Source organism: Gekko japonicus, unplaced genomic scaffold (genome assembly GCF_001447785.1).
Source record: "Gekko japonicus isolate JY-2015 unplaced genomic scaffold, Gekko_japonicus_V1.1 scaffold19, whole genome shotgun sequence".
Taxonomy (NCBI): Eukaryota; Metazoa; Chordata; class Lepidosauria; order Squamata; family Gekkonidae; genus Gekko; species Gekko japonicus.
The window spans coordinates 199,980-218,361 of record NW_015164664.1 but is presented as its reverse complement, the minus strand read 5'-3'; the positions used below and the strand labels follow the sequence as shown (position 1 = coordinate 218,361).

At 46.5% G+C, this 18,382-nt stretch overlaps 1 protein-coding gene across 1 annotated transcript in view; it reads left to right on the top strand.

The window, feature by feature from the left end:
- Positions 1-7,019: 7,019 nt before the first annotated feature.
- The window catches only part of SLC7A3 (solute carrier family 7 (cationic amino acid transporter, y+ system), member 3), a 26,013-nt gene continuing 14,650 nt past the window's right edge, over positions 7,020-18,382 (top strand). The window contains exon 1 of the mRNA XM_015408975.1: positions 7,020-7,091. The gene's annotated coding sequence lies outside the window, so the exon portion shown is untranslated. The remainder of the gene's footprint in view (positions 7,092-18,382) is intronic.

Below are 18,382 nucleotides of genomic sequence, written 5' to 3'. Positions count from 1 at the left end.
TTCTCAAATGTATCAGATATTCATTCTAACTTCATGGAAATGTTTGGGTAATGTTTCCTTTCCCTAGCAGCTCCTATTCTCTCCTTAGAAAAATGGAAAGCATTAATAATTAAATGAAATGGGATAAATACTGTACAAGTTAAGACCCAGATTGATTCTGGCCCCTTATACTGTTGAGTTCCTCCCAGCTCTGTTACTGCTTGTCTCAGTTTGAGCTACCTACTTCATACCATAGTACAGGAGTCCCCAACATGGTGCCTATCAGTACATTTACTGGCACCTGCCAAGTGTCTTTAGTAAGCAAGTGGGGCTTTTGCCCAGCAAGGCTTCTGCTTGGCTGCTGGAGATGTGATTTGACTGTGCAGGTTTTAAAAACTTTGCTTTGGCAGCAGAAGTACAAGGAACCTTACTGTGTGAGTGAAGGTAAGCTGTAGCAGCCATTATGTGGCTCGCTCCTCCTCCTATGGCAGCCATTTTGTGGCTGTGTCCACCATTCTGTGTCAGAATTCCAAAGGTACCACAAGCACAGAAATGTTGGGGACCCCTGTCATAGTAGCCTTAGCTCATGCCCTCCTCAGGCTTATTTATCCCATGTTTCCTCTCCTTGCTACGGAAGAGCACATGGCCTTTTTTCCAGGAAGGCTAGCCCTGGCAGGGAACAAGGAAGCTCCAAAACCCCTTCATTTAGACCCAGCTCCTGTCTTGGACCTGCAATGAACTCTCCACTGTCCAACAGACACAACTCTTAGTAAGCCACAGGCCTGCACATCCAAAATGCCACAACAGGCTTAGGAGGACAGGATTTGGGTAGACAATAGAAGACATCCAGCAGAGGGCAATGTACAGAAGAAGGGGGGAAACAGTAGGTTCTGAAGGGTTGAGCATATTATTTTTGCAGCAAGTATGGACAAGATTTGCAAATAGAATAGACAGATAGCAAATTGTTCATTTGTGCCTTTATGGTCCATGAGTAATGTCAGTAGAGACCTTTTCCAGCTCAAGCCAAAATTGTCCTGGCATGATGGATTGGAGTAGGATTGGCATTACTGCAAAGCATGCACAGTTTCCCACCCAGGCAGCTGGGTGGTACAGTGCCTCAAACTGATATAAAACAAAATACTTCAATTATAAGCTGTAAGAGAAATATAATTCTAGGAAAAAAATCTGTCAGGCCTTGGACATGCTAGGGAGCTCACACACTGGCCATCTCTCTAAGCCTAGGGGTGTGAGAAAGACTGTGGCTATAGAGTAGAGAGGAAGCTTGCACTCTGCATATGCTGAAAGGCAGGGTAGTGTTCTTTTTCACTCTTGCAGGGCTGTGCCCTGACATACTTCAACTGGATCCATGGCTCAGTGGTAGAGCATCTGCCTTCTGTGCAGAAATTGTCAGATTGAGTCCCAAGTATCTCCATTAACAGGACCAGTTTGTGGATGATGTGAAAGGCCTCCACCTGAGACCCTGAACAGCTGGTGCCAGTCAGAGTAGACAATACTGACCTAGAGAGACCAATTATCTGAGTCAATGTGAGGCAGATTCACGTATTCAGGAACTAAGCCTTGGTTAGTGGTGGCTCAGATTTAGCCCCAAGTAATCCTGAAAGGAAAGGGGGTACTCAAACTGTTGAAGATGAGCTATAGGTCATCTGTACCGCCCCTCTTTTGCATGCAGAAAGTCCTACATTCAGTCCCTGACAGGTTCTGTAGAAGGTTTGTGTTTTATGTTGATTGTCTTTGCAGTTGTGTCTCTTACTAGTGTAGAACCTGTGAATCCCCCCCCCAAAAAAGTCCCTTTCCCTCCTTAAAGAGTTTTAAGAAATTATTGGCTTGACTTATTTAGTAACGTTTCCTGTGTATTGCATCAGTGCAAGGGGTGAAGCAGGGGGAATGTCCCTGAGAAGACAGATAGGACAGGACTGGCCCAATGAGAGCAAGCAAGGTGGCTGCCTTAGGCAACAGGCTGTGGCCACCATTAAAAAATGGAAAATGTGATTCTCTATTTCAGGTGTCCAATCCTGAGTTAGAATTCAGACTAATGTGGCTGCTCCTCCACCCCTCCCATAACTCTTCCAGAGCCATATTCTGAATATATACAGTATAGCCTGTCCTCAAATTTACAACAGCATGAATAACAGCTGCTAGGCCTAGATCACAGTTTGCGAAAGGTGCTGCAAGGAATGCTCCAAGGAAGGAGATGTCAGTAACACCTTCTCTGAAGAAGGGGAAGCTGCAGGAGGGGCAGCCCTGACTGAGGACTGCAGGAAGCTGAGTTCCACCCAACTAGTCTGTCTTACTCTGAGCAGCTCAACCACTTCAGGAGTCAAGAGAGGACAAGGTGGCTCTGTATGTCAGAGAGGGTATAAAGTCCAGAAAGATTGAGAGGCTAAGAGAATTGGATTCGCTTCTGGAAATTCTATGGGTTGAAATAGGGGGGCCAAAAGGAAACTTAACACTGGGAGTTTGTTTTCGCCCACCAAAAGATAGAGGAGGATTATAAAATGATGAATGAATTAAAGATAGCAGCTAGACAAAAACACTGTGTCGTAATAGGTGATTTTTAACTACCCACACATTGATTGGGTCAATATGTGTTCTAGTCGAGAAAAAGAGATTGCGTTTCTAGACACTCTAAATGACTGTGCTATGGAGCAGATGGTCACGGAACCTACCAGGGGAGAGGCGATCCTTGATTTGGTCCTAAGTAACACTCAAGACCTGGTGAGAGATGTAAAAGTGATTGCACCACCTGGGAACAGTGATCATAATGTTGTTGAGTTCAACATTTGTACAAATAGAGAATTGGCCAAAAAGACTCACACAACCACTTTTAACTTTAAAAGGGGTAATTTTTCTGATATGAGGGGACATGTGGGGAGGAAACTGAAGGGAAAAGTAGAAAGGGTCAAAACCATTGGGGAAGCTTGGAAACTGTTTAAAACTACAATTCTAGAAGCTCAAATAAAATATATTCCGCAGGTTAGGAAAGGCACAAACAGGTATAAGAAAAAGCCTACATGGTTAACAAACAAAGTAATGGAAGCTGTAAAAGGTAAAAAGGATTCCTTTAAGCGGTGGAAAGCTAGTCACAGTGAGGCTGATAAAACAGAACACAGGCTATGGCAAATAAAATGCAAGTCTGTGGTCAGGCATGCAAAAAGGGAATATGAGGAGCATATAGCAAAAAATGTAAAGACCAACAATAAAACTTTCTTCAAATACATTAGAAACAGGAAACCAGCCAGGGAGGCAGTGGGGCCCTTGGATGACCAAGGGGTAAAAGGAGTACTGAAGGATGATAGGGAAATGGCTGAGAAGCTAAATGCATTTTTTGCCTCCGTCTTCACTGTGGAAGATGAGAGGTGCTTGCCCACTCCAGAGCCGCTGAGTTCGGGAGGGGTGTTGAAAGACCTGAGTCAGATTGAGGTGACGAGAGAGGAGGTCCTAAAACTGATAAACAACTTAAAAACTGATAAATCACCAGGCCCAGATGGCATACATCCAAGAGTTCTGAAAGAACTCAATTGTGAACTTGTGGATCTCCTGACAAAAATATGTAATCTCTCCTTAAAATCAGCCTCCATTCCTGAGGACTGGAAGGTAGCTAATGTCACTCCCATCTTTAAAAAGGGTTCCAGAGGAGATCCGGGAAATTACAGGCCTGTCAGTCTGACGTCGATACCGGGTAAATTGGTGGAAACCATTATTAAGGAAAGAATTAGTAGGCACATAGATGAACAAAACCTATTGAGGCAGACTCAACATGGGTTCTGTAAGGGAAGATCTTGTCTCACTAACCTGTTAATGTTCTTTGAGGGGGTGAACAAACATGTGGACAAGGGGGATCCAATAGATATTGTTTACCTTGACTTCCAGAAAGCTTTTGATAAAGTTCCTCATCAAAGGCTCCTAAGCAAGCTCAAAAATCATGGGATAAAAGGACAAGTCCTTTTATGGATCAAAAACTGGCTAATTAATAGAAAACAGAGAGTGAGTATAAATGGGCAGTTCTCCCAGTGGAGGGGTGTAAGCAGTGGGGTACCACAGGGATCAGTACTTGGTCCACTGCTTTTTAACTTGTTCATTAATGATTTGGAGTTGGGAGTAAGCAGTGAAGTGGCTAAATTTGCGGATGATACGAAGTTGTTCAGGGTGGTGAAAACCAGTGAGGATTGTGAGGCACTCCAAAGGGATCTGTCAAAGTTGGGCGAGTGGGCGTCAACATGGCAAATGGGGTTCAATGTGGCCAAGTGCAAGGTGATGCACATTGGAGCCAAAAATCCTAACTATAAATACACGTTGATGGGGTCTGAACTGGCAGAGACAGATCAAGAGAGAGATCTTGGAGTTGTAGTAGATAACTCACTGAAAATGTCGAGACAGTGTGTGACTGCAATAAAGAAGGCCAATGCTATGCTGGGGATTATTAGGAAGGGTATTGTAAACAGATCAGCCAATATCATAATGCCGCTATATAAATCAATGGTGCGACCTCATCTGGAATACTGTGTGCAATTCTGGTCACCACACCTTAAAAAGGATATTATAGCTTTGGAAAAAGTGCAGAAAAGAGCAACTCGAATGATAAAAGGGTTGGAACACTTTCCCTATGAGGAACGGTTAAGGCGCTTAGGGCTCTTTAGCTTGGAGAAACGACGACTGAGGGGTGACATGATTGAGGTTTATAAGATTATGCATGGGAAAGAGCAGGTAGAGAAAGAGGTACTTTTCTCCCTTTCTCACAATACAAGAACCCGTGGGCACTCCATGAAATTGCTGAGCGGTCGGGTTAGAACGGATAAAAGGAAGTACTTCTTCACCCAAAGAGTGATTAACACTTGGAATTCACTGCCACAGGAAGTGGTGGCAGCTACAAGCATGGACGGCTTCAAAAGGGAATTAGATAAGCATATGGAGCAGAGGTCCATCAGTGGCTATTAGCCACAAGGTATAGATAGGGACTCTGGGGCAAGTGATGCTCTGTCATCTTGGTGCTTGGGGGGGGGTCAACAGTGGGAGGGCTTCTAATGTCCTGGCCCCACTGGTGGACCTCCTGATGGCACTGGTATTTCTGGCCACTGTGGGATACGGCTACAAGCATGGATGGCTTCAAAAGGGAATTAGATAAGCATATGGAGCAGAGGTCCATCAGTGGCTATTAGCCACAAGGTATAGATAGGGGCTCTGGGGCAAGTGATGCTCTGTCTTCTTGGTGCTTGTGGGGGGGGGTCAACAGTGGGAGGGCTTCTAATGTCCTGGCCCCACTGGTGGACCTCCTGGTGGCACTGGTATTTCTGGCCACTGTGTGACACAGAGTGTTGGACTGGATGGGCCTTTGGCCTGATCCAACATTGGCGTCTCTTATGTTCTCATGTTCTACAGTATACACCTGCTGGCAGTGACAGGAGCTTGGCATCTGCACTGAAGGTGCTGATGACAGCAGGTGAGAGCTTGCATCAGTGGCAGCAGAGCATCTTGGGTAATGTAGTTTGGTACAATCTGCACTCTGTGTAGCCCTCTAGGCTCGCCTTGTCGCTATCTGGGCACGCACCCAGACAGGAATGCTAGGAAACACGCATTGAAAAGACAAGAGGCCAGCACTGCCTACAGGGAGATTTCTTCACACTAAATGAAGAAAGGGGTTCTGTTTCCAACACACTGGCTCACCTGTGCTGGCTCTTCCTGGATGGGCTTGCCAACTTTTAAAAACTGGTCTTACTTCTGGACCTTTTAAACATTAACCAGACATGCAGAAATGATAGGGGTAACACTTTTCCTGGCTAGGAAATAACAGTAATGATAAATTAATTTTTGCATGGGATGTTAATGTTAAAGGCACAGGAACAAGAGCAGTAAAATGCTGACAACTGCTTTTTGGGTTGATTCAGTAGTATCAGAGTTGCTTCCAATGCAGCTTCTCTGGGCTGCTTACCAGAACTTGTAAAAGGTGTGTGTGTGGAGGGGGGAGAGACTTAATGAGGACTGACACACCCACTAATTATCAGGGAGAATGTTCCCAGCAGCAGCATCTTCTACAGTACAACCCTTAGGGCAACAATTCAGGTGAGGGCAGGCTAAGCCACACTCCAAATGCCTGCATGATGCTTCATCTTGTGCAAGTTAGAAGTCCCACAAGCATGCTGCAACTACATGGGAGGTGTCCATGATGGAAGCAAGGATGCTGTGTGGGCTTAGTGTTCTTTTGCTGTTGCATGGTGGTTTTTGAATGTACCTTCCAAGAAGAGTCTTATCAAAGCTGCATCCACACAGCTATAATTGGATATTGCACTACTGCTGTGCTTGAACAATTGTTCACCTCCTGGCTGGTCTTGTCTACAAAAGGAAATCCCGTTGTGAAGGCCTGCCCAACAGCCAGTGATATGTGGATGCATCCTTGGTCTGTTTTGTTATGTGCCTTCTCTGGTTGACTTGTGCTGTCTTGGCTATTTGCCTTCTGCTCCTCTCCCAGGTTCCTCTCATCTCCTTTTCCCATGCTGACTGTCACCAACTGATCCCCCCCCCCCCCTCAGGGTGAAGCTAATTCTGTGATCTGGCCCAATGCATGTTAATAATATGGAAGAAATGCCCAATGAATTATGTAAAGCTTACTCCCAGGTCTGTGGATAGACCTGCAACCTTAAATCTTCAGAAATAAGACTGCAAGGGACGCAACCGGTGGAGCCCATAAAAACTTCCCCAGTCTTACAAGGAACCTAAGTCCACTTTAAGATGTCAGAAGGCTTCCTACGATTTGGGTACAGAAGAAGTGGTGAATTAAGAGACTGCAGGGCAGGGAAGAGTGAAGGAAGAACTCCAGAAGGAGTCCTGGGAGAGCAGGGAGCAGACATGCGTCTGTTTGGGCCCTAGACCACGTGTGAATCCCACGCGAGCGACTTGTCTCCTTTACCCCGGAACCAGGCTTGGGGCTCTCTCGGCAACCCCCCGCCCCAAAGTGCGAGGCCGATCGGCCCGCCCGGAGGAGGGCGCTTTGAAGGAACGCCTCCCCAGCTTCCTCCCAGGGAGATCCGCCAGTCTCCCGCGCTCCGCTCATTCATTTGCTTTCTAGGTGCGGGAAACAGCGGAGCTGCGCGCTTTTGGTGGGTGAGAAGAAAGAGCGGTGGAACTGGGCTCGGTTTCGGGTTGCCGGGGAGGGGGTATAACACCGATTGATTGCGAGCGAGGGAGGATGGATGATCGCGGGTCCCCCTTTGCCTAGTTGTCGCTTCTGGCAAGCGGAGCTCCTGGTTGCGTCAGCCCTGGTCAGGCTCACCCCCCCCCCCCTTTCAGAGCTTCTCATCAGGCAGAAGTTCAGCCACTGAGGGGAGGGGAGGAAAGCTACACCTGTAGAATCTCTGCGCTGGGAACTTATGGGTGCTTGCGGAAGCTTCTCCAAACTGTTGCTGTTTTGCCCTCCTCGTGTGATGGCAGGCGTCCTGGTGCTCAGTCGCCCTTTGGGGTTTTGGGGCTGAGTCCGGTGGGGAACAGGAGGCTGGCAGGGCCATAGGCAAGGAGAAGTCGCCTGCTGGCCAAAGGGGATGAGTCGGAGGTCTCTGAGAGAGGCCGGGGTTGGAGCAAGGAAAAGATATTGATGTTTTTTGGGCAAGGCAAGGAAGATTATGGCTTAGGTAGATGCCTGTGTCTGCTGGAGACTTGCAGACCCGAAGCTGGTGGACTGTCACAGTACATTTGCTCCCCATAGACATTTGTTTATTTTTTGTACCCTGCCTTTCTCTCCTAATGAGGACCCAAAGCGGCTTACATTATTCTCCTTGTCTGCATTTTATTCTCACAACAGCCCTGTGAGGTAGGTCAGGCTGAGAGTGTGTGATTGACCCAAGGTCACCCAGTGAACACCCATGGCACAAGTGCAGATTCGATCCTGGGTCTCCCAGATACTAGTCCGATACTTTTAACCACCACACCACTCTCCTACGGCCATTACCTCCAGAGGAACTGATCCCTGCAGTCTGGAAGGGTTGGAAGGCAAGCAGGTAGGTGTGGATTGCCAGGCTGCTGGTTGACAAAAGGATCCCTTAAATTGGGGGTGGGTGAGATAGTGTTGCTCCAAACTCCGAGCTGAGCTGGTTCCTGGAAGGGAGGCCAGGATGTACTTGGCTGTGTGTCTCTTGCCAAGTCAGTTGTGTGGGTCTCAGTCAGTATTCCAGGCTGTGATCTGATGCCCTCCTCCCTCAGCTTGGGAATGGCTTGGGGTGTTCACATCACCATGTATCTTAGCTGCCTTCCCTGATCAGATCTATTGACTCAGTCCCTCAGACATACCTTGTCCAGTTTCTTGCTCAGTAAGTAAACAAAAGGATTGGGGGAAGAACCCTGAGCTGTATCCAGAACAGCCCTTGGTGCTAATCGGCACATCTGACTATAATGGTTAGTCCAGTCAGAGGCATTTTGGTGCTTCCGAAGAGAAGCAAGTGCCAATTCTTGCCCCTTGATCCCTTCTGCTTTGCTCTTGTGCAATCTAGATTCTAAAAAGTGGTTTCCAGCTTCTCCTTCAGCCCAGAGTTGGGAGTGCAGGACAGAGCTGGTGCAATGTTATGGGAGAGAGGTAAGAGGATTCCCTCTGAGATCCTGGTCTGAATAACGGGCTGTTTGCACACATGGGAAGTTGTCAGAAGCCTGGATGCCTCTGTACTGCAGACTTTAATTTGCCCCTTAGCCACAGTAATGGCAGCGGTGGTAGTCCTCAGACCCCATGGGTGGGAGGTACCCGTTCAGCATTTCTGTTTCCCATGTCTGTATTTAGAACAGGACATGCAACAAGAATAGATGCCTCCAGGATGGGGAGTGGCACAGTGGGGTGCTGGAGCTGGTTTAAAGGGAGCCCACAGTGCAAGTTTCAGGACCCCCACCCTGCCTGTTTCCTCCTATTGTTACCTGCGGGCACCTCAAGCTGTGGGATCCAGGAGGTGGGGAGTGTTGCCCCCCCACCCATGTATAGCATATCCTGTGCATGTATGCATGTGTGCCTGTCTTCCTCTCCTCTTGTGCAAGCAATGTTGTAGGGCATGCTGGAGGTAAAAAGAAGCACTTCAGAAGCAGAGGAAAGGGGGCGGGTTGTGTCTCTACACAGCACTGCCCAGGCACCAGTAGACTGAGGAGGGGAGCTGTTTACTGATGCCTGCCGCTGGATAGCTTGCCTTCTGGTTTCTGCTGTCCCTAGAATATCTCTGTAGTTAGGTGCTTGACAGTAATCAGGCAATGGCTCTGGAAAACAGCCAAACCCTCCTTTCTTCTCCTACCTGGCTCCCTCTGGTTTGAGGCTGCACAGTTTTTCTTGTTGCTGTTTTTGTTCCTTCCTACCCTGTTCTTCCAGACATGGGCTGACCAGTTCTTCTGTTGCAGGGGAAGAGTCTGAGACTGTGTTCACGCAAACACCCTCTTGGGTTGAAGGAAGCCATCAAAGCGGTTTTCGCTTTACTGAGCACAGGTCAACTGCTCTGTTTGCGTTCACGCCTGGGCTTCAGATGAATGAAGCTCTGTTGTCGCTGGCTGCAAAGGCTCAAAGTGCTTTTGGAGAAGATGCTGTTGCCCCTTCCTGCTTCGGAACTGTGTGAACTACCTTGCCAGAATAGGACCTGCCCCATCCCTTCCCATGGTGCCTGGGGCAATTGTGGGTGATGAGGAGCCCTCTCTCTCTCTCTCTCTCTCTCTCTCTCTCATGGTGCGCTTGCGCGCTCGCGCTCGCTCTCTCTCTCTCTCTCTCTCTCTCTCTCTCTCTCTCTCTCTCTCTGCAGAGCAGACAGAAAAGGGCCTAGAGGCATCCTTGCCCTGATTTTCTTGTAAGCTGAGGCATGCCCTGCTAATAACCCCAGAAGACAGAAGCACCTGATGATCTTTTGTTCTTATGAACTTGGGCTCAGACATGAAGGGGGGAATAAGTTAAGGACTGGGCCAGGAGTCAGGACTTGTTGTGCCACTTTCCTGGAGGTCTGCCAAAGAGAGTGTTGAGAATATTTGGATGGAGAGGGCTGCCAACTGCTCTTTGGCCCCATATAAATGAATGATCCAGGACTGTTCTCATCTGAGAATAGTAGCATGCCATAGGTGCCTTCCCATACATTGGGAGGCTTGACCTGCTTATCTGAATGGGGTGCAGGCTGTTTGGCCTTCCAGAGATACCATGCGGTGTGCGGAGATACTGTGCAGCAAAGCATCTGCTTTGCATGCAGATGTCCCAGGTTCAAGTCCCAGCTGGCATCTCCAGTTAAAAGGATCAGGAAGTGGGTGATGTGAAAGTCATCTGCCTAAGCCCTGGAGAGCTGCTGCCTGTCAGAGCAGGCAATCATGATCTTGAATAGATTTGGTGTAAGGCTGCTTCATGTATGTATTTGCTCTTACTGTGTGGCAAACTGTGGTCTGCCTGTGTGGGTCTGATGGATAGCCCTGTGGGGGGTGCTGACTTTTTGGAAGGGAATGAGGGCTATTTCAGTTCTGCTTGCTATCATTGAGCCTAATGTGAGCCTGCAGTGAGTATACAAGATTTTAATGGCCTAAATGATGAAAGAGAACCATGTTTTCATGTGCAGATGATAGACTCTTCTTCCCAATTAGATACTCAGAGCTTTTCTGTGGCACTCAGTTTCAGATGTTTTTTACAAAACAGCTGACTTTAAAGCAGACTGCATTAGCATGGCATCCGAGATTAGTTCCTCTAGGTTTCCAGGTGTTGTGCACATTGGACTGAAATCCTTCAAAGTTGCAAAAGAGATCTCTTCCAAAAATGTGGGAGAGGAGAGGAGACAAATTGCGCTGTACAGAGTAACATTAGCAAACAAAGAAAAGGGCAGGTTTCTGTTCCAAGGAGGTTACAATTTAAGAGCTGACAGCAGGGGAAATGTCAGATACAGGATACTGGGGAATGGGTGTGCATAAATGTAGATACACATACTTTAGTTTCAGGTTGGGGTGAGGACTAAGGCTTTTTCCCCCCTTGGAGGTGCTGTAAAATATTTCTAGCTTGGCTTCTGGCTCCACTTCAAATGGGTACCACATTTACAAGAGAGATGTAGGAAGTGGGTACCACATTTACAAGAGAGATGTAGGAAGGAGCCTGCAAGTGGGCATCCGGAGGCTTAGGCATTGGCTCCAAGTATTGCAAAGACAGGACCACTCAATGGAATGGAGTGAAAAATGGGAAAAGGTGAAACGTGTATCCAACCCTGAGCTTTGGAAGAAAGACAGGATAAAAATTCCAGATTAATACCAGGTAGACAGATAAATGAATTGGGATCTGCCTCACTGCTCTGGCCAAAGTTGCACTTAATTCCTGTCAAGCATTGATCCCAAATGCCATGTAACCTGGAAGGTGGTGAGTCATCCCAAAGTCTCACACGCTCACCGTTTGAGGATCACTGAGCTTCGAGATCTTGCCATATCACTAGCGTGAGAATTTCCTTCCCCCCTCCTTAAACCCTTCACCTACTAGTCAAGGTGAGGTAAGGGGAAGAGAAGAATTGGGCAGGAGTGGGGCAGCTGTGCAGGGATCAGCAGCAGATGGAGGAGGCAGTAGCTTTTCCTCTTCAGTGACTTGGCTGATGTAATTGGCCTTCTCTGCTTTTGTTGTTCTTTGCTCTCCAGGACTTTTACCCCCATCAATTCATGCATAGGTGACTCTGTCAGCGACACCTTTTGCTTCTTAACCGTCACTCAGTGGAGTGCCACTGTTTCTATGAGTCAGTTCTGCTGTCATTTACAAAGTGTGAATTGGCAGGGTGATGCTCCAGTCTGTCACAGCGCCATGCAGATATGCTCTGGGTGGCAAATCTTATCCTGCTGGTCACTCTTGTTGTTTTGACATTTCAAGCAGTGAGACGGGTCTGGTTTTGTCTCACCTGCGGTAAGGGGAATTGAGAAGGTGTGGCCTAGGCTGCTTCACATAGTGCAAGCCTATGTGAACATCAACAAGGGGGCTGAGCAATGCTCCCTCTAAGCTGTGGAGTCTTGTGAGCAAAAATTCTACTTTGTGAGCTACTGGCATTAAAGTTGTGAGTGAGCGATTTGGCTACTGCATAAATTAGTTTGCTCTGGAGCCATCCTTCTTGAACTAAGACAAAAATGTGTGAGCCAGAGGCTAAAAGACTGTGAGCTAGTTCACACTAACTCAGCTAAGAGGGAACACTGGTGTTGAGGGGGCAGCTGGAATAGACTGTGAGAGAAGGGGGAGCTGGAATGCTGAGGGCATCCTTGAGGCACCAGCTTCCCTCCGAGCAACCATTTCTAGCTGGTGAGCCCTGAAGGTGCATCTCACTGTCTAATGAGTTTTGCCTCATGAGTGCCCACGGTCTCCCTGTTGTGTCTACTTCTCCGTTATAATGGACAGTGCGAGCAGCAGACGGAGTGCCGTTGCTATGGCCTGCTTGTTGTCTTTGATTGTCCTCCAGAGCAGGCTTAGTGTGATGGAAACAAACCCAGCAAAAAAGTACTTACAGAAATAAAAAAGAAGGGTGGGGGGGCAGTTTGTCTTGTGTATTTTGCCATTTGAGGGGGACTTTGAAACGCATGGAGCACCCCTCGCAGAAAGGTTCCCGCACTGACAGTCCTCTGTGTTTCTGAAGGTTATGCTTCTGTGGGGTGACAGTTCTGTATGCAGCTCTCACTGCAGCTCGTGAATATAGAAGCATTTACAGTGGCAATGGAGCATCTACGGAACAGTTTCCCCAATGCTTTTTCTTGCCTCAGCCTCCTGTGGCTGCCATCTCCCCCGTTCCCCTTCCTGTGCCACCAGAGGACTGGTGGGTTTTTTTTAAAGGTTAGACCACTAGTATTATAAAAATTGGTAAATGCTAGATCACTATAGTATTATAATTAAATGCTTTTTAAGTAAAAGCTGTGAATTCAGATTGTGGTAATAGATTGCTACAACACTATATATTGTGGTGATAGATTGCTATAACACTACAATGATCTAGCAATTATTGTTTTGTTTTGTTTTTTTAAGCCTGAAAAATACTCTCTGGTCATATGGTGAGAAATGGTGGCCACAAGATAGCAGATAATGCAGACTCTCCTTACAAGACTGCCTGATATTGTACATTGATAACACTCTTCTCCCAAGAACTGGAGTAGGTTAGAGAAGAGCTCACCATGGATAGGGGAAGGATGATTGTGACATGATTAGACCATAATGTCATGCAGATACTAAAAAAAATGCACTATAGTTTGGCTGCTGAAACAGAGATAAACCTCTATATGGAAGTAGCCTTCCTCACAACCAAAGGGAAACCATCTTGGCTCTGCCCCAGGTTTTTTCTTTGTGCTTCTGAATGCTTTATAACAAACAGGATGTCTTGGCTAAAATGCTGATGTAACCACCGCCAGTTTTCCTGTGTTGTGGACCCTTGGCCCACCCTGGCTTCAAAGGCCTTTCAGGCAAGATATAGGTGAACTCTAAACATTTTCTTCCTGATTTTTTTTTAATTTATTGACTTAATGGCATTAGCGTCCTGCCTTTCTTCCATCATGGATCAGTGGCATTCATAGGGTGGGGGTGGAGGTGTTCCAAGTGGTCTCCCATTCATGCACAGATAAAAGCCAGGTCTGCTTAGCTTCTGCAAGGTAGCTCCATCATGTGCCTTCCAACTATTGGACTGATGGTGATGTTCTGTTAGGTGGTGGTGGTGGTACCCAGAAGACACCACCTACAGAGAGCAATGTGTAATGCAGGGGTGTCAAACATAAGGCCCGGGGCTCTTATGTGGCCCACGAGCAATGAGTGCAAGGGAGGGAACAGGAGACTACTCGGGGTGTGTGTGTGGAGTGAGTGGAGCCACTCCGATTGTGGCTTCAGCATGGCAGCACAACCTCATCTGCAGCAGGCAAGTATCTTGGGAGCATCTGCCCAGTGCTGCACTGCTGGCTCTTCAGTCCACCCGTATGGGTTTTCCTCTGCACGCCCTCCCAGCCCAATGGGTCTTGCAGTGAGGATACACCAACCTGGACCTTACCAGCTGCTGTCCTTTATATACAGTTTATATCTCTGGTGCCTGGCATGACATTTTATGGCACACATGGCCTGGCCCAACAAAGTGACATTTATGTCAGATCCGTCCCTTGTAACAAATTAGTTCAACATCTCTGGTTAATGCATATTATTGTCTTGACTTCCCCATGTAGTTAAGGTTGATAGTTGTGGTCATCTTGGAGAATGTGCTAGGATTGGCCCAAACTCATATAAACTGAAGACAGCTACCCATTCTTAAGATAGCCAAGAAGTTTTACAAATCCCCAAAGCATATTTTTACAGCTTATGTGTCTTAAATTGGCACTCTTTGTGGCTTTTTAGCTTCTTAAAGCTATATAAATGCTATTTTTTTAAATGTTTTTATTTCATAAAAAAATCCAACACCAACACCACCCATGTGCAACTTCCAGGCATTAGAGACATAAATAAAATTCCATACAGTATTATATCACAATCAATCTCCGTAGAACTCTATTCCACTATTAACCTTTCCTCTTAATCTTATAATCAAATTAACCTCTCAATTTCCTATTAACTGACTAATCACCCCAAATTTTTTAAACTTTCCCAAATACCCCGCCATCCGTTTAAACCAGTCCTCCTCTTGGTCCTTAACCTTTGACCCATTCATTCTATGTATCTTCATTGTAAGATACTCTAAAATTATTATATTGTTCATCCTTTCCCTCCAATGATTAATCGTCAGTTCCTCAACTTCTTTCCAATTCTTTGCAATCACTTGTCTTGCTGCTACTATATAAATGCTATTAACTAAACATAAGAGACATTCTAAAGGGGAGAATACAGTATTTTATTGACTGCATTTCCTCCTCGCCCCGCCATTCTCCTTTCCTCCACATTTGTTGGAATCCTGTGCTCTTCAGATGCTGTTTTGGAGCAGGAATCCAGAATGGCCTGTTTCCACTTCTTTTGTTGTTCAGTCGCACAGTCGAGTCCGACTCTTCGCGACCCCATGGACGAGCTCTCTCCAGGCCTTCCGGTCTTCTGCCGTCCTCTGAAGTTGGCTCAACTTCATGTTCGTTGCATCGATGACACTGTCTAACCATCTCATCCTTTGCCGTCCCCGTCTTCTTTGACCTTCAATCTTTCCAAGCATCAGGGTCTTCTCCAGTGAGTGCTCCCTTCTCATTTGGTGGCCAAAGTATTTGAGCTTCAGTTTCATTATCTGGCCTTCCAGGGAACAGTCAGGGTTGATTTCTTTGAGGATTGACTGATTTGTTCTTCTTGCAGTCCAAGGGACTCTCAAGAGTCTCCTCCAGCACCATAGTTCAAAAGAATCTATTCTTCGGCGCTCGGCCTTCCTTATAGTCCAGCTCTCGCAGCCATACATGACTACTGGGAATACCATTGCTTTGACCATGCGGACTTTTGTTGGCAGGGTGATGTCTCTACTTTTTATCATGCTGTTTAGGTTCGCCATCGCTTTCCTCCCAAGGAGCAGGCGTCTTTTAATTTCATGGCTGCAGTCACAGTCTGCGGTGATCTGGGATCCCAGGAACGTGAAGTCTGTCACTACTTCCACAGCTTCCCCTTCTATTTGCCAAGGAGTGATGGGGCCGGATGCCATGAACTTAGTTTTTTTGATGTTGAGCTTCAAGCCCACTTTTGCGCTCTCCTCTTTTACTCTGAGCAAGAGGTTCTTTAGATCCTCTTCACTTTCAGCCATTAGAGTGGTATCATCTGCATATCTGAGGTTGTTGATCTTTTCCCCAGCAATCTTGATTCCCGCTTGTGATTCATCCAGGCCAGCATTTCGCACTTCTACACAATTGTAATTCCTACAGCTGCTTAGCAGCTTCTCTGTTACCACCACACCGCTAGGCAAAACAATAACATTGAAGTTCAGCAGCACCTTAAAGACCATGAACATTTCCCAGGGTATACGTTTTTGTGAGTCAAAGCTCCCTTTGTCAGATACAAATGAAAAAGTGGATTTGTGTCTGTGAAGTGTCTGTGAAGTGCAAGAATTGCTTGGTTAGATGCTGCTACCTCAGACAGAGGTAACCTCTCTTGTTTTGAACAGAAAATCACCCTTGAATCAAAATCCTAGATGAACAGTTGGGCACCTGGCACTTAAAATCCAATTCTGTTCAAATGAAGGAACTTTAATTATATAAGATATAACCTCAGGCTTCTGCAGTCCCAAGTAGACTCATAACCCCCCTCCCACTAATGAATTCTTCTAATGAATTCTTTGTTGTTCAGTCGCACAGTCGAGTCCGACTCTTCGCGACCCCATGGACCAGCTCCCACCAGGCCTTCCGGTCTTCCGCCGTCCTCTGAAGTTTGCTCAATTTCATGTTCGTTTCATCTATGACACTGTCTAACCATCTCATCCTTTGCCGTCCCCGTCTTCTTTGACCTTCAATCTTTCCCAGCATCAGGGTCTTCTCCAGTGAGTGCTCCCTTCTCATTTGGTGGCCAAAGTATTTGAGCTTCAGTTTCATTATCTGGCCTTCCAGGGAACAGTCAGGGTTGATTTCTTTTAGGATTGACTGATTTGTTCTTCTTGCAGTCCAAGAGTCTTCTCTAGCACCATAGTTCAAAAGAATCTATTCTTCGGCGCTCAGCCTTCTTTATAGTCCAACTCTCGCAGCCATACATGACTACTGGGAATACCATTGCTTTGACCATGCGGACTTTTGTTGGCAGGGTGATGTCTCTACTTTTTATCATGCTGTTTAGGTTCGCCATCGCTTTCCTCCCAAGGAGCAGGCGTCTTTTAATTTCATGGATGCTGTCACAGTCTGCGGTGATCTGGGATCCAAGGAACGTGAAGTCTGTCACTACTTCCACGACTTCCCCTTCTATTTGCCAAGGAGTGTTGGGGCCAGATGCCATGATCTTAGTTTTTTTGATGTTGAGCTTCAAGCCCACTTTTGCGCTCTCCTCTTTTACCCTGAGCAAGAGGCTCTTTAGGTCCTCTTCACTTTCTGCCATCAGAGTGGTATCGTCTTCTAATGAATAGCAGTTGAGATAGCAAATTTGTATTTGGATGTATCTCTTTACCCTGTAAAGGCGGGGTGGTGGCACTAGGGGTGGAATCCTCCACAGGAAAAATTCCCTGCTTATAGAAAACGAATTTTGCATGGGGAAGGGGTTTAATGCAGAAGGATTCAATTGTGTGATTCTCTCACCTGCAGTCTAAACTGGTGGTAGACCAAAAACAAGTTTACTGCCTTGTCTTCTGCAGTTCGCTTGACCCAAGGACTTTGTATTTGGCTTCCTAGCAGAACAGTCAGAGATTAGCTAGAGGAAGGGAAGCTGATCATGATTGGGGGGGAGGTTAGCTTCTGCCAGTCACAGGCAGTGTTTGCCCCTTCTAGGCCCCCCCCCCCTTATCCTGCAGTAACCTAGGCTACGCTGCATAGGAGCGGGTGCAGCTTTTCAGTTGGGGCTGAGGCCAGGCAAACTTGACCCTCTCTGGCTTTGCCTCTGCTGAAGTGAGATTTATTATCTATTAATAGAATTAGATGAAGGTTCGAAGGCACCATTAGCTTCCATACCGAAGTGATAAAATGCTGGCTCAATTGCTTTCCAAAGACGGAAACGTTTAATTACATGCTTTGCCAATGTAGCTGCCAGCCTCTGTCAATTGTGATGGCAAACCCTAACATTGATTACAGTGCTTGGCTGTTTGCACTTCATTCTGTGCTTTGCTGTGCCAATTCTGTCCCACTGGCGAGAGCTTGGGTGGAGGATCCCAGGAGTTGTAAGGGTTCTTTATTGTGGGTAGGGTCCTCTTGACAGCTGGTGAAAAATACTATTGAATTTCCAAGGGCAATGCCTTAGGGTTTTGTTTCTTTTGGATGAGACAGAACTAGAGATTTAGGATGCCTTTGTAATATTTGTTTTATTTACAAATATACTGAAAGAATGTTCTTATAAGCAGACACTTCAGCCACCAATCCTGTTCCAGGGCCCCCAAGAAATCAACTATAATCCAAGGATACTTCAGTCAATTCACTGTTCTGTGTTACTTTTTCAGTCTTTAATTCATGCTGCAGACATGGCTCCAAACTCTAAAATCATGTAAACCTTTTATATATGCAAGCTCCAGACCATTTCCCAGCTTCTCCCTCTAGTTCTGATGGGTGTCAACTTCTGAAGGCCAGGTTCTGGGCCAGTAGAAAAAAAATACCCAGTTTTTAAGGCCGTTAAAGATCCTGGCCATTTATTCACAGAGACTAAGACAGCCAAACGGCCAATGCCATCTCCCCACCTAACCTACTATTTTTAAAAAATTCTCTGTAACACAGCACTTCCTACAAAAGATGGTAACCAAACAGGTTAACACCATAAATTATTTCAATTAACTCTATGCATTTACAAAGTGTGATTTCTTCCTGCAGTCCAAGCCGTCAGTTTTCCATTAACAAAATCCAATAA